We start from the raw sequence: 17135 nt of genomic DNA on the forward strand, positions 1-17135 counted from the left end.
TTATTTCCTATGACATCTCCACCTTCCTATTACCAACACTAATTTCTACTTATATTTACCTGCTTAGTTTCGACTATGCTGTTCTCTATGTAACAATAACTTATCTCCTAATCTGCTATCTACCAATAACGACACATAGAAAGCCACACTGAGCCTGTAAAGAGGTGGGAAAATGTGGGATACAAATGCAATAAATAATGAAATTATGGTAAATCTAATGTATTTCTTTTCCTGAATCCATAATTCCCAGTTGTTCAATCCCAGTTATCAATATCTAACAGACTTATGAGGTGTTCAGAACACTACAATCCCTTTTGCCAATTTTGATTTCTTTTGGAAGCCGAAGAAAGCCCATGCAAACCTGTAAGCGCAAGTAATGAGAAAGAAATATACACGAGTTCAAGTAAACTCAAAAGTGAAAGCACACATTGTCACCTGTTTTCTGTGCTTAAATATAAGCCCTTCCAAGTGTAAAAAACAAAATACAAAATTGAAAAGCATATATGTAAAAGCACAGAATAGCAGTGTCAATGTGTGTTTCACAGCCAGGTTTACAATGGCTGTGCTTACTGTGAAACTCTTCGTCGCATGTGCCAAGTATATTTCTCCCCCTTGCTTTCGCAACATGCATATAATTTGAATATCATTTCCTTTGAGCATTGAAGAGATAGTTTTCAGTGCTGTTCCAGAAGTATGGGGTGTGCATTGTTGGCTTTACTGTGGAAGTTCTGAGAATCAGCCAGTGTGAGAGGGAGGTGACAGAGGGAGGGAAGCACAGGATACCCACCAGGGGGTGGGGGATGAAGGAACCTGAATTAACAATGTTTATTTGTCTGGCAGTGTCCTCCTGCTCCTTTATACTTACAACTCAATCAGAACCAGGGCAGGGATTTGCTGCCATGAGTTTCCCTTTCCCACGTTTCATATTCTCTCTGATCTGCCCACAACATCCCTAGCTTGGTCATTGCTGTGATGAGGCTGGGGAGAGGACCATGCACTAGGGCAGCATTTCCCAAGTCCGGTCCTGGAGTACCATTTGCCAGTCAGGTTTTCAGGATATCCATAATGAATATGCATGAAAGCGATTTGCATAAAATGGAGACAGTATATGCAAATCAAGTTTGTGTATATTCATTGTAGATATCCTGAAAACCTGAAAGTCAAGGAGTACTTCAGGACTGGGCTTGGGAAACACTGCACTAAGGTACCTTCAGGAGCCCTGCGATCAAAAACCACAAATCTGGCCTTATCTGACAACCCTAACTGGGCACAACCAGAGGCCCAGGACAACTGTTTATTCTCTTGTCCTGCTTTCTGCTGAGTGGATTCTGTATTCCTATTATCACTGCCTGACTGCATAAAAGATTACTACTACAGTTTCACAAATGGGGTGGCACTTCAAGTTGCAGGTGGGCAATCTGCAGCCCACAAGACCATGAGAAGTATACACAGCAAAAAATCATTAACCATTGTTCTGGTGATTTTAAATACTGTATTTCAGAGTTCCCAAACCTGGTCCTGGAAGCATCCCAGCCAGTCAGGTTTTCAGGATATCCACAATGAATATTCACAAGAGATATTTGTATGCAGTGGTCGCAGTGCATGCAAATCTCTCATGAATATTCATTGTGGATATCCTGAAAACCTGACTGGCTGGGGGGCCTCCAGGATCAGGTCTGGGAACCACTGCTATTATTTCACAGAATAGCTACTCTAGCTTGTTTCCATTGTTTTTCATTTAATTTTTACTTATTTATCATAGATTCATGGAGCTCTGGTTATTTCTAGATCCGGCATTACATAATGTAGCAGCCCCCCCTCCCACCCCAAAGGATAGTACTGACATTCATGCGGCCCTTCGTGTATAAAGGTTGCCCACCCCTGTCCTATAATAAGAGCAAGTAATCAACACGAATACACTGAAGAAGTATGAATTCGCCTCATCTGACTGCCCTACTGCGAAGCAAGGAACAGGAAGTCCAGTTACAAGAAAGTCTTGAGTACCATACGCTAATTTCTACCAACTTCCAGTCTGCAAATAAACACCAATATAAAATACTAGTAAAAGAGGCCTGTTTCAGAGCAAATGAAATGGGCGCTAGCAAGGTTTTCGTTGCCAACACCCCCCCTCCCTCCCTGGCCAACCCCTTCGTTGTTCTGCCATTGCTCCGCCCCCGTCATGACGTTTGACGCGAGGGCGGGGCCCGGAGTGATTTCCCACCCCCCCGCCTTCCTCCCTGCCAACCCCTTCATTGTTCTGCTATTGCTCCGCCCTCGAGGGCGGGGCCCAGAGCGATTTTGGTGGCATCACCACCACGAACCTTCGAACCTTTTTGAAGGAAGTCAGGGCTTGGCTTCACTGACGTCAGTGTCCTCAGAACGTTGAGGGTGAGTTTTATGATAGTAGATACCTTTGAACTGTATCTTAATATATTTCTTGACTTGAAGATGGGAAAGTAGCTCCCCAAAATAGTCAACAAGTACCTTATGCTTTTGACCTTTATCTCTGCATCCATTCAGTGGCCTAAGAGGGCAACCAGGCTACTTTATTGTCCAAAACTAATTGCATGATTCAGCAATGCACCAGCTGGGAGCCTGACTGCAGATCTATGCGAACCAGGATAACATGGCAAAATCGAGACAGCAGTGACCATGGATTTCTCCAAACTGGGTCCGCACCCCTATGCTTACCAGGAACATCCAGGTGGAAACAAAATTAAACCTGGCCATAAAACCATAGGGGGGAAAGGTGGCACATAAAAGGGAAAGGGACTGGATATACTGCCTTTCTGTAATTACAATCAAAGCAGTTTACATACTATGTACAGGTACTTATTTTGTACCTGGGGCAATGGAGGATTAAGTGACTTGCCCAGATGATCACAAGCCCCATGCTGTTCCAAACAGCACAGGGCATTACCACCCCTATGATTAGAGCCAACAGAATACAAATTTAGGCATGCTATTAGTTCTGATCATAGGGGTACGTCTGCGGGAGGACTGTGCCTGGGCATGCGCCCAAGGCACAATCCTCCCACAGAAGTTGTTTGACAGATCCAGGCTGTCAAAAAGCCCAGACCTGTCAGAGGGCTGGAGGCTCCCATCCCAGCCCAATACAAGGCCCGAACCCCCTGGTGGTCTAGTGCTCCCCAACCCTCCCCAGAGGAGGCTGAAGGTCCGGTAGGGGGTTGGGTTTGTCATCGTCTTCGGCGATCTAGCACCCCTCCCCCCCATGTACTTCAAACTTTGAAGGAGGCACTCCTTCCTCCTTCCAGCACCGCCTCCAAAATGACAACACCATGCCCTACCCAGAGCATATGGGCAGGGCGTTGCCATTTTGGAGGTGGTGCTGGAAGGAGGAGGGAGTGCTACTCTTTTGGAGGTAAATGGGGGGTTTGGGGAGGGGCACTGGAGCACCGGGGGGGGGGGGCACCTTGGCCACCCAGGGGGAGAGAGCAGGACCACCAGACCTCCAGCTCTCTCTGTCCTGGGGGAGGGGGAGGAGGTAGGGTTTGCCTGTTGGATGGGGTTGGGGGGTGTGGAGCACTAGACCACCAGGGTGCTGTGTTGGGGAGCTGGAAGTGTCGGGGTCATCTGTCCAGCGTGGGATGGGAGGCCTGTAGCACATGCTGGACAGGGCTCTCCATTCTCCTCAATGCTCTGCAAACCCTACTGCTCGCTCTGAGCTGGCGTAGGCTTTGCCGCGGGAGCAGCTGCCCACTGTGTTCATGCTTGCCAGCTCTGATCATTGGGTGGGTGCAAACGTGGACACTAGCATGGCACTACTGACATCCAGCGCCCGCATTTGCTTTTGATTATCTAGGCATTGGTAGAACAAGCTTTGATCCTGGTGAACCGGACTCAATTCCCACTAGCATGCACAGTCACATCAGGAAATTATACAATTACTCCTAGGAGAAAAAAAAAAAAAAAAAAAAAAAAAACTTACTCAGCACTAGCAGTAGGCACTATGCTCCTGCCCCAGATGTACAACCCCCTTACATGTTTTAAACACTCCAGTCTTGTATGGATGGAGGGGAGGAGATTAACCTCCTAACCTCTTGATTTAAAACTTTAAACAGACTCTGATCAGTGCTAGCGCCCCTATTTTGCCTGGATTATTCGCAGCGGCTTCCCCAAGGGCCAAGGCACGGGGGGGGGGGGGGGGGGGAGGCACAAGCAAAAGCCTCCTCACGTTGCTCCTCTGCTTCCCAAACACTGAAGCTTGAAAGAATTTCAAACTCACGAGAGACTGCTTTCGGGTTCTAGACAGTCCTTGAGCCCTCATCAGGTACAAAGAGTGAAGTGTGTTTTAGTTAGTCGGTATTAAGATACTGGCTTCAGCTTAGTGTTGTTGTTTGCACTGTACTGCGCACCATGTGGCTACGGCCTGATTTTTCTAATCCCCCCCCCCCCCTCCTCCCAATGACCTGGCCTGATGTTTAGCTCGGCAAAAGCAGCTATTTAACACTTAGCCGGACACAATGCTACAGAAGAAAAAACACGTTTATACCCAAGTAATAACCTACTTTTCTCCTAAAGGTCTCCAACCTGCTGAGATATTTCGGGAAATCCTTCCGACACTGTTTGCACGCATTACAGACCTCGCTGGGCTACAAAATCCTATGTTGCATTTTCTGTCCTGCTTCCCTTTCAGAGCTGCTTATCCGCGACTCCCGGAAACCTTTGGATCTCCTCTCCCTCCTCTTTAAAAACAGGACACGCTGAGCAAGACGGCTTCACGGTCAAGCTTTTTTTTTTTGCGCTTCCACTTTCCTACTTAACAAAGATCCTCCCCCCCCCACAGTTCCCTACTTAACAAAGATTCCCCCACCCTCCAAAAAAAAAAAAAGCGTCCCGACTGACAACTTTGCACAGCCTTGATCGTAGCAGCGTCTCACCGAGCTGCTTTTCAAAGCTTAAAGCTCACACGCCGTAATCATCATCCAAACACACGGTCTCTTACCTCTTCGACTAGTTACTGCTCTACTGAAAAGCAATAGCTTGTGCCTGAGAAACCAGGAAAGTCCAGGTGCTGGTGGCTTCCCTTTCCCCGGTGTTAGCGACGGTGATGAGGCATTGTAATGAGGTGGAAGTGAGTCTGTGCAGCCAGGGCAGGGGGTGTTCCCAGCCTTCCGCCTCCTCCTCTTCCACTCGAGTCAGAGCCGTTGCAAGGATAGTGGGCGCCCTAGGTGAACATTCAGCTTTACACTATGGTTGTAAGGAAGGAGAGTCATGCCCCCTCCCCCGAATTTCACTGCTACTGCTACTATTCCCCTGCACTCTGTTGGGTAAATGTAAAAAAATATATATATATATACTTTGCCCCTCCCCCTCTTGGATAAATTCCTCCTTACACTAATGCCTTATACCCCCTTCAAATAACTTTAAGATCCATAGCTTGTAGCCTCCAAGATTTTGCTAATTACACTCAGCACTAATAAACACACAAAAATCCTAGAAAAATGCAGATTAAAGTAGGTGCTGATGGTTGGTTGAGTTTGTCTGGCTGTCAGGATATCTTGTTTTCCTTTGACTGAAGCATTTCTATGCTCTCCTTCCCCCCCCCCCCCCAAAGATATTGACACCCTAGGCAACTCCCTAGTCGTGCCTAATGGTTAGCCTGGCCCTGAGCTAGGCAGGGGTGTAGACAGACCTCGATGAGAGGGGGGGGGCCACAGCCCAAGGTGGGGGGGCACATTTTGGTCCGCCTCCCCATCACTGCTTCCACCTCCCCCCCCCGGCCGCTATCACCTCCCCACCATTTCGAAGGTACCTAGGCTGGCGGGGGTCCCCCGCCCCCGCCAGCCAAAGCGTTTGTCCCACGCTGGTCTCACAATGCCTGGCGCCCTGTCCTGTTTTCAAAAAGGACAGGGTGCCAGGCAATGTTTCATTAAAACATGTGTGCACAGCGACTGAAAACTGGACAGGGTGCCAGGCAATGTGAGACCAGCGCGGGACAAACACTTTAGATAGCGGGGGATGGGGACATCCGCCAGCCAAACTGGGGGCCCAGTCCCCCATGGCCCCTTGGAGCAAGGTTATCCTTTTTACCTGCTGCTTGCGATGGCCCCGTACACATCCCTTCACCAAAGCTAGGTGGCATTGAATTAGGAAGAGTGACATGCAGTATTAAAAAGGGCTGTACCTAAAACATTCTGCAGGTCTGTGATACAGCAAGATGGCAATAATTCTCACATTCTCACAGGCATTTTTAAAATTACCATAGCTTGAAATTAACAAGCAAACTTAGCTAATTACCACAGATTTTGGTGTATGCAATCAGCAGTATGATTATCCTGTGCAAAGGCTAAATATGTTTGAAAATTCACTCATATCTCACACAGTGTCTATGTCCTACAACTCCACCGATCACTTCTATTTAAAAACTTTCCCTCCCCCCCCACCCGATTTTCTGGGCTTTAACCACAATGCCTGCCAGTGGCACTGAACCCAAATATTCAATGCTGGGCCGTTTCTGGCAACCAGCATTGAATATCTGGTTTCATTTTGGGGCACCAAATGATAACCAGTTAAGCCGATACTCAATGCTAACCGGCTGTCAGCTAGCGCATAAAGATAGGACAGCTATTTATGCACTAACCTTGCCCGGCTACTGCTGAATATCGGGGTCCCAACTGTGACCCACCCCCAAAATAGCTGGCTCCTAGGTATGTACCATCCGCAAATATTCAGCGGAGATAAGTGGTTATCTTTTGCTGAATATTTGCAGATAGCCAGTTATGTGCGATTTAATTCATCCGTGGCCATTGCCAACTGGTTAAATCACTTTGCATATTGGGCCCTTTCAACCTGCTTATTCCTTTTTGGGCAAGTCACTAAACACTCCATTGCCTCGTGTACAGATTGTAAGCCCTGTGGAAACAGAAATATATCTACTGTACTTGAAGGTAACACACCTTGAGCTACAACTGTAAAAGATCAGCTAAATCCACAATTCCCTTCCCTTCCTTTCATTAGAAAAGAAGCTCCTTCAATACCTGTTCCACTGGTGACTTGGCCAAGCTCACAAGGAGTGTTAGTGGTAGAAAAAGGATTTGAATACTGGCTTCCCTGATTCTCAGCTCATTGCTATACCATTAGGCCACTTCGCTCCATCTTCCTGTGGTAGGCTTCTACCCCACCGCAGGCAACCTAAGTTCTAGACTAGGCAAGGCAAAGTGACTAAAGTTTCGTACTCTAGCCATGCCATGCCATGCCATCCCATTAGTGTCAATTTGATAACTTGTGTCTCCCACCCAATGGAACAGCAGTGAGACAAGACAGGAGGAGAGAGCCGGCAGAATGCTAGGACACGACACAAGAGAACAAAGCATGTGCACAGAACAGACTTCCACAAGCCTGGAAAAAGCATGGAGCAACTGAAGGCACATCTTAAAACCAGTGGGCAGGCAGCACAGGTGGCCCAAAGGTATCTGACACCCTTGGTGAACCCTTGGCCATGTGCCCACCCCCTCCCCAAAATCCAACATCTCCCCTTCCCCCACCAGATGGCAAGCAGTTCCCCTTCCCCTCCCCCCCCAAACAGTTGCCAGCATCTCATCTCTAAACCCCTCCAACAGGTGTCAAGCATCTCATCCCCCTTTCCCTCTCTCTCTCCAACCGGCATTTCTTCTCCCCTTTCCTAAACCCCCCAACAGGTAGCCAGCATCTCATCTTCCTTTTCCCCCATCCAGCATCCCAGCTTCTCTTCTACATCCCTTGCCCCATATCAAGCATCTCTCCCCCTCTTCCCTCCTCGGTGCTTGGCATATCACCAACAACAACCTATCTCCTCCCAGGCTTAAGGTAATAATGGGACTCAGCGCAGTACAGGACTTTCAGCACAGGCTCACACACAAATGCTGCTACTGCCACCCTCCCCTTAGAAGGAGCAAAAGAAAAGTGCCACCCCTCCCCCCACTCCAAATTCTGCCCACCTGGTCCTCCTAGTGGAAGGGCCAGCCCTGAGTATAGGCCAAGATGTGAATCTCTCCATTCAATGTCTCACAGTACTGAAGACCCAGACCTTAGCGCACCAACAAGCATGTTTTTCATGCTTCCCCGGCCATGAACTGGAAACCTTGCTACAAGACCTCTCCTGCTGTGCTGAAGAGTGAATTTGAAAACTATCATAGGTGTCTTACATTAACTTAGGGCTCCTTTTACGCACTAAATGCCAAGAAGCCCATTTTATTCCTATGGGCTTATCAGTTAGCGCGCACTAAATCCATTAATGCATTTTAGTAAAAGGAGCCCTTAATGTGAATACTACTACTAATTATCATTTCTATAGCGCTACAAGGCATACGCAGCGCTGTACACCATACACAAAAAGAAATATATAACTTTAATATGTGCACAATATACTTTTTTGGAATTGTGTGAAGAAAGGAAGCACATTTTTGACGACCCTTTTAGAGTATTGTAATATAAATTAACAGGTCAATATTTGAACTCCAGAGTCAGCATTTCTATGAAACCCCAGCTACAGTATTTAAATATATTCCCAGATATCTATGCTGAATATCCAGGTATACCATGCACTACTGACATTATCTTTCCCGTACATAATGGCAATATTTAATGCTGCTGCTGTCCGGGAACTCTCCGGGCATCTTAGGGGAGCAGGTGTTCTGTTGTAAGTTGTCTAGATAGTTAGCCAGATAGTGGTGCAGAATATCACCACTGTCTGGATATTTTCTTGCTCTGGCCTTTAGCATTCCAAATAAAAAGGAAATTACAGTATAATTTAAACCAAAAGTCTTCCTCGTAAATGGGGGTGATTCTATAAAGGTCGCTCACATTTGGGTGCTAAAATGCATGTCTCACAGTGCAAATTTTATAACGGCATCTGATTCTAATATAGAATACAGCGCAAGTCGGCATTTGTGTGCCAATATTTAAACGCTATCACGCAATGTAAAAGGCAGGTATAAATGTTAGGCATGTAAATTTAAAAATACTATAATTTATGTGCTAAGGACCAGATTCAAGCATGCTTAGTGCTATTCTATAAACCTCGCCAAAAGTTAGACCAGTGGCATACCAAGGGCAGGGTGGTAGGTGCACACTGCAAGGGGGTGCAGGGAGCAGCTGCGCGGCTGTCAGCTCCACAGGTTCCCTGCTCCCTCTGACGTTACTTCCTGTTCCGGGGCAGGGAACCAGCAGAGTCGACAAGCTGTGCAACTGCTTCCTGCACCCCCAGGAGGTAAGAGTGATGCGCTTTGGGGGGGGGGGGGGAAGTGATACAGCAGGGGGTGTAGTGGTTTGTGGTGGGTTTATTCACTGGGTGGTTATTTGCCGGGGGGGGGGGGGCGCAGCAACAATCCACCCCGGTGGCAGCTGACCTAGGAACACAACTGAGTTAGACGCAATTTATACAATACGTGTAGCACCTGTCACTGTGACTAAAATTTAGGCATGACCATTTACACCAACTAAAACCTGGTGTAAATGCCTGTACCTAACTTAGGCGTGGATCGGGCGTATTCTATAACTGCACGTAATTTTTAGGAATGCCCATGCTCCACCCATGCCCCCTTTTGAGATCCGCGTATTAGAATTTATGTGCACCACTTTACAGAATACGCTTAGAAAGTTTATTTATTTTTAACATTTACATCTCACATTATCCCGAACATACTCGAGTTCAATGTGGCTTACAATAAATAAAATAACAAGCAAAGTAAACACAAATGTAAAATAAGAGACAGATAAGAACAGATAAGAGACTGTGCCGGGCCCTCCCCCTAGGACTGCCGCAGCCGGTAAAGCACTGCGCTGTTCCAGCATTATTTTTAGAGCGCTGTTTGGAACAGTGTGCGCTTTTGATCATCTGCACCTGAGTGAATTGAGACTGAGAATTCACCACAGCCAGTCTCCTCCTGCCCACAGCCAACACTTAATTTCTCCCCTTTCAAAGAAGCAGCTGGCTGCGCTCAGGAACCACATGCAGATGGTACAGCACACTTGGGCTACTTCTCAAAAGCCAATATTGCTCGTGGCAACAAAAGAATATAAATAAGGCAGGAGAAACGGAAATTACTGAGCTGGAAAAAGTTTATGTTCCTAGCTGTTACACACACTTTCTAGATATGGGACTTTATCTGAAGGGGGGAGGGAGGTGTGAAGCTTGAGGGCAGAGTCACCTGCAGGCCAGTGAATGATTTACGGCAGTGCTGTCCCTAAATGACATGCTTCTTGTGCAATTGTCACTCACTTCACCTGTAGCCCTCTTTACAAGTAGATGGAGAGCAGAGTGACTCAGTACATTGTTCACTGGAACAGCTCAACCTGTTTCTCAACATGGAGTCTCCCTTTGGAATAATTGCTCAGCATTCTTCTCGTTATGGTTTAACCCAGTAAAGGGTGGAGTGCTGTTTATCTTTTGAAGCCCAAAGGTATACATAACATTATCAGCCACAAAATAAATAAATAAACAATAAGTGGGCAATTCTATAAAAAGGCACCATTCGTAGATGCAAAATCCACATCAAGCCACCCAAAAGCAGAAAATATGATCGGTGGTTGTCATGGTCTTACCGTGACTTCTTCCATCTAATGCTCCTCGCTCCGTTCAGGACTGCTGTGGCATGGCGGCTTGCCTCCCGTCAACTGAGCGCCACCCTCCTTGGCACGCGTGTGTACGCCGCAGCACTTAGTTTATCAGGATACTAACCCAGTATCCAGAGGTGCATCTGTGATGACATCAGGGGTCTGGGCGTATTTCATGGAAGCCCAGACCCTCTTTCCATGCCTTTGCAACTCGGCGTTTCAGCTTCGCTAGCTCCTGAGTTCCTGCCTTGCAGAGTCCTGAGTTCCAATCTCGCCTAGCTTTTGAGTCTCTGCTTTATCTCCTTTGCTTTGGAATTAGATGTGACCTGTCTGCAACAGTTGGGCCTAAGACTGTGGCCCAGGGGCTCACTACCCCCGAACATAACAATGGTATTCTATAGTAGCAAAATAGATACACGCATGTGCAGAATGTCATGTACATATACATATTCTGAAAGAGGGTGCGTTTGGAGCTAAGAGTTAAGCCTACCACGAGAACCCTTAACTACTTGAACACAACCTTTACACTCCTTTACTCAGAATGTCTCACTGTACAGCTGCATAACCAGATCCTCTTGTCTTCTTTTATCTCTTTGCTACAACAATTGTATTTCTTCCCTGTTACCATAACAGACCTTTGTAAGCCACATTGAGCCTGCAAATAGGTGGGAAAATGTGGGATACAAGTGCAATAAATAAATAAATAAAATAGAACCAGCAACCAAGAATGCAGGATGTAGTCTATAAATGGGCACACAGGTGTGTGTGGTGCATTATGCTGCTGGCTGGCATCTTGGTGCGTGGTCAGACTCCTCAGTCCCCTCTCAGCCCCTCCCAACCCATCGCTTTGTGCAACAGACAGTGTTTATGTGCTTGCTCTTTTGGGAGTGTCCATCTTCCACTTCTCTGTGTGTCTATAACTGCCTCTATTTAACCCTGTTGGTTTGTGGGGGAGGGTAGTCCTGTACTTGCTGGCGGTCACTCTGTGCTACTTCTAACAGAGAGGGTATACGGGCCCTGAAAGCAGTTCATGGACATCACAGAGGAGCAGTGTATGTACAAGTTCAGGTTTGATTAGGAGACTATATTGTACCTATGCAGTCAGCTAGAGGAAGACCCAGGGCCCAATGCATGGAGGTGACAAGCCGTGCCAGTGCACCTGAAGATCGCCATAGTCCTAACATTTTTGGTTGCCAGAACCTTTCAGCCACCCCTTGGGGCAATAGCAGACATGAGCTACCCAGACAGCTATCTAAGAACATAACATCAGAACATAAGAACAGCCATACTGGGTCAGATCAATGGTCTATCTAACCCGGTATCCTTCTTCCAACAGTGGCCAATCCAGGTCACAAGTACCTGGCAGAAACCCTATTAGTAGCAACATTCCATGCAACCAATCCCAAGGCAAGCCGTGACTTCCCCATGTCGATCTCAACAACAGACAATGGATTTTTCCTTCAAGAGCTTGTCCAAACCTTTTTTTAAACCCAGATACGCTAACTGCCATTACTACATCCTCCAGCAACCACACCCTCCAGCTTAACTATCCTTTGAGAGAAAAACTATTTCCTCCAATTTGTTTTAAAAGTATTTCCATATAATTTCATTGAGTGTCCCCTGATCTTTGCACTTTTTGAAAGAGTGAAAAAAATCAATTCACTTTTACCCATTCTACACCACTCAGGAATTTGTAGACCTCAATCATATCCCTCCTCAGCTGTCTCTTTTCCAAGATGAAGAGCCTCTTTAGCCTTTCCTCCTATAGGAGGAGTTCCATTTGGTCACTCTTCTTTTAACTTTTTCTAATTTCACTATATCTTTAAGATACAGCAACCAGAATTGAAAGCAATACTCAAGGTGAGGTCACACCCTGGAGTGATAGAGGCATTATAATATTCTTGGTCTTATTTTGCATCCCTTTCCTAATAATTCCCAGCATCCTGTTTGCTTTTTTGGCCGCCGTCACACACTGGGCAGAAGATTTCAGCGTATTGTCTACAATGACACCTAGATCTTTTTCTTGAGTGCTGACTCCTAAGGTGGATCCTAGCATCAGGTGACTATGATTCGAATTATTGTTCCCAATGTGCATCACTTTGCATTTGTCCACATTTAAATTTCATCTGCCATTTGGATGCCCGGTCTTCTTGCAATTTTTTTACAATCCGCATACGTTTTGACAACTTTTAATTCTTTTGTGCCATCTACAATTGAATCACCTCACTTGTCTTTCTAATTTCCAGATCACTTATAAATATGTTAAATAGCACTGGTCCCAGTACATATCCCTGTGACACTCCACCATTCACCCTTCTCCATTGAGAAAAATGGCCATTTTCTGTTCTCTGTCCAACAACCAATTCCTAATCCATAGAACAACATTACCTCCTATCCCATGACTTCTTAATTTTCTCAGGAATCTCTCATAAGGAACTTTGTCAAAGCTTTCTGAAAATCTAGATACACTACATCAACCGGCTCCGCTTTATCCACATGTGTATTCACACCTTCAAAGAAATGAAGCAAATTGGTGAGGCAAGACTTCTCTTGGCTGAACCCATGCTGACTCTGTCCCATTAAACCATGTTTGACTGTGTTCTATATTTTTATTCTTTATAATGTTTTCCACTATTATGCCCAGCACTGAAGTCAAGCATACTGGTCTGTAATTTCCTGGATCACTCTTGGAACCCTTTTTAAAAATCAGCATTTCATTGGCTAGGGTTACCATATGGCTCCAGAAAAAGGAGGACACATTGATCCAGTCCGGGTTTTGCTTCCATTGAAAGCAATGGAAGTAAAACCCAGACTGGCTCAATCTGTCCTCCTTTTTCTGGAGCCATGGTAACCCTAACATTGGCCACCCTCCAATCTTCAGGTACTACGGGCGGATTTAATGACAGGTTTCAGATCACTAACAGCAAATCAGCAATTTCATGTTTGAGTTCTTTTTTGTTGTTGTTGTTGTTGTTGTTGTTACATTTGTACCCCGCGCTTTCCCACTCATGGCAGGCTCAATGCGGCTTACATGGGGCAATGGAAGGTTAAGTGACTTGCCCAGAGTCACAAGGAGCTGCCTGTGCCTGAAGTGGGAATCAAACTCAGTTCTTCAGTTCCCCAGGACCAAAGTCCACCACCCTAACCACTAGGCCACTCCTCCACTTTCAGAACCCTGGGGTGTATACCATCCGGTCCTAGTGTTTTTTCACTCTTTAACTTGTCGATTTGGCTCACTACATCTTCCAGGTTCTCCACATCGTCACTCATGAAAACCATTTCTGATACAGGTAGATCTTGTACAACTTTTTCCATAAAGACCAAAGCAAAGAATTAATTCATTTAGTCTCTTCGCTATGGCCTTTTCCTCCCTGAGTGGCTCTTTTGCTCTGTCATGATCTAATGGTCCCACTGATTCCCTTACAGGCTTTCTGCTTCAGATGTATCTGAAAGAAGTGCTACTATGAGTTTTAGCCTCCACGGCAAGTTTTTCTTCATATTTTCTTTTAGCCTTCTTTATTAATGCTTTGCATCTAGCTTGACAGTGCTTATGTTGCTTCTTCTTTACTTAATTCGGATCCTTTTTCGGCTCTAATAGCCTCTTTCACTTCACGCTATATAGCTCAGTTTCTACTGACCTTTCTAAGGAGAGACACTTAATACATTCTCATCCCTGGACATGAAAAGAAGCAATCTGAATTGGCACCACCTGCTGATTAAAAGGCCATTTAAAAGAACAAGTCATATCATTTCATTAATATGCAGGTGGTCCACAATGCTTCTAACATCATAACTAAGGTATGCGCATGCTACCTAGGCTCCTGTCAGGATGCCTACATTCTGTCACAATCTGGCATCCGTGACTGCTTTGAGAGTGGCAAGCTCAGAGGATGATTGCTAGGTGAGGTCACTACATCCACCCACAACCTTACTGACACTTAACTACTCTTTCTCTTCCCACAGGTGATCCCTTTAGGTGTAATAACCAGCTCAGCAAACCTATGGGGACATCAAAGCTGTGATATAATAGGTACACTAACATTCATGTAGCCTTTTCTTTTTCCTTTGCAGGTGACAGAGACTCTCCTCTCAGGGCATGGCTGTCGACTCCCATAGTCCACCCCAAGGGCCCAGCTGAAGAGAGATAGGAGGCATACATGAAGACCAGGGCTGTCATTGAGAGGACATTTGGCATGTTAAATTCTCACTTCAGGTGCCTGGCCAGGTCAGAGGGAGAACTACCCCTGGTAAAGTGTGTGACATTTCTTGGCCTGCTGTATGATGGGCAACTTCACTATCAACAGCGGATGCCTGAACTGGAAGCACTGATACTGGCAAAGCAAGACAGCGATAAGGAAGGGGAAATTGTGTAACTCAGAGAGGTTAACATTCCCACAGGCCCACCAGTGTGTCATGGCAACTCATCCAGACACACTTCTTGTGCATGAAGGAAAATTTTATTACAAATGCCCCTGTGAACATCACAAAAGACAAAACAGTATGTGTAACAGTGCCAATATATTCCCCTCAAAAGCCCTCCCTCTCCATGTGTGTCATTTAGTATGTGTGTATTTTATGCCCCAATTTCCCAACCCTCCCTGTGACCTGTGAACATTGGTCTCACCCCCCCCCCCCCAATCCATAGCTTTCCCCTACCATGGCCGTGCTTTGAGGGAGCTGGGTGCAGGTGAGTACCATGGCACAAAGGCTGTTGTGGATTAGATAGCTGACCAGAAGAGCCTGATCCATTTTGCCTCACCCCAGAATCATGCATGGCTTGCCCAGGGAAGGCAGAGAAAACCAAGCATCGACAACTCACACCACTTGGGACAGACTCTGCAGTGGGGCAAGGTGGACTGAAGATGTTTGGAGAGTGCACAGGTGTAGAGGTGTTGGACAAAGGTGTACCCAGTTTTGTATGATGTGAAACTATCTGGAGGAACAAGGAGGCCAGGGTATGATTCAAGGTTTGGAGCTCACCACTCATGACTCTCAGTTCTTGATGCAGTCTGCCCATTCCCTCCTCCACAGTGGTTTACAGACCCTGAACATCCTCCTAGAGGCCACTTATCTCTTCCCTGAGCATGGTGTCATTCTGACACATGTGGCTAGACAGTTTTGATATTATATTATCCTCCTGCCCTGGACTGCTGATGTCATGATCATTTGTGTCCTCTGCTGTGACCTTCTCAGGCCAATGGAAAATATCCTGTGCTGGCTCTTCTGCAACGTTCTCCTCATTTTCCACCTCCTCCTTGGTTGATGGCATTGCCTCAGGCTCATTGTCTAATGATGCACCCTCTTCTGAGTGGTGGTCCTCTTCAGGTTCCTATGCAGGGCCCACAGGTACCAATCTCTCTTGGCCTGGGACATCAAGATGGTGTGCTGACGTTCTCTGTAGTTCACGTGCCTCTGGGATGCTGGAAGGACCAGCCTGTTGCTCTCCTCTACTGCCTGATGATTCCCTGCAGCATCTGTAGGGTAGACCAAAAAATGCTCAACTATGGACTAAAATGTGCCTTTATAAAAATGTGTGGACTCTGGATGTTCAAGAACTGGCAGGATCTGTGCACTACAACAGCAGGTAATAGGCGCTTGTTCATCAGTTAACAGACTATGCAAACTTGTAGTATATAAGTGACACCCTTGTCCCAAAGGATGTGAAGAAGCTAGAGCAAAGGTCATAAAATGGAAGCCACGTAGGTGTAGATCAGGCATTTGCCCTATTTATATGGTAATGGAGCCCAGCAACACAGACAGTATTTGTGACTATTGAGCCAACGTGATACCCTTACTTGATAAAAGCAAGGAGGATGCGGGGGAGGTAGAGGACTAGCAAGGTAGCACCCTAGTGTCTAGAAAAAAAAAGACTACAGAACTATATCATATAATTGTAGATGTACAAAATGGCTTCTAGAGATGCAGGTATTTTATGGCAAGGGATATATCCAAAGCGCAGAGCATTTATAGGGTGCCCTGGCTCTGAGTGTGGAGGGACATATGAGTGCAAGGACTGAAGGAATGCATATCTCAGGAACAAAAGCTTGAGTGCCTGCAGAGGCATAGCTCACAGGTGTGCAGTGAAGGGATACCACAGAGCAACTCTTTCCTGATCTTTGGTGCTGTTTCTCTCTGGCTAACTATTTTAGACAAAATAGAGTGTGTTATAATTAAAAATTATTTCCATTTTCAGGATGATTTCAATCTTCAGATCAAGGGGGTTGCCATGGGGGCCACAGTTGCCCCCACAGTGGCATGCCTGTATATGGCTACATTTATCTATTTATATGCCCGGGTAATCCTATGGAAGCGTTTCATTAATGATGTTTTCTTAATTGGGCAGGGAGATGTTACCTCTTTAGAGAATTTTCTTCAATTTTTGAATAGTTGTGATCCTCATATTAAATTTGCATGGTATATTGGGGGTTCTAGGCAGTGACAAATTCCTCACCAAATTGAAGTTTATTAATTGGTGCTGACTCTGGCCCCAGCACCCCCTTACAGCACATCATAGTACCTCCCGCCTACGCGGGAACAGGAAGTGCTTGTACAAAGAAAGCTTCCGGGGCAGGCTGAAG

At 46.1% G+C, this 17135-nt stretch overlaps 1 protein-coding gene across 3 annotated transcripts in view; it reads right to left on the reverse strand.

The window, feature by feature from the left end:
* The window catches only part of MCC (MCC regulator of WNT signaling pathway), a 571489-nt gene that overhangs the window by 427548 nt on the left and 126806 nt on the right, over positions 1 to 17135 (reverse strand). The window contains exon 1 of one of the 3 annotated variants that reach the window (XM_030193492.1): positions 4967 to 5068. The exons of the other annotated variants lie outside the window; for them this stretch is intronic. The gene's annotated coding sequence lies outside the window, so the exon portion shown is untranslated. Of the gene's footprint in view, positions 1 to 4966; positions 5069 to 17135 lie in introns of those variants that run through there. 3 annotated transcript variants of the gene reach the window in all.

The sequence above is a fragment of the Microcaecilia unicolor genome, chromosome 2 (genome assembly GCF_901765095.1).
Source record: "Microcaecilia unicolor chromosome 2, aMicUni1.1, whole genome shotgun sequence".
NCBI lineage: Eukaryota > Metazoa > Chordata > Amphibia > Gymnophiona > Siphonopidae > Microcaecilia > Microcaecilia unicolor.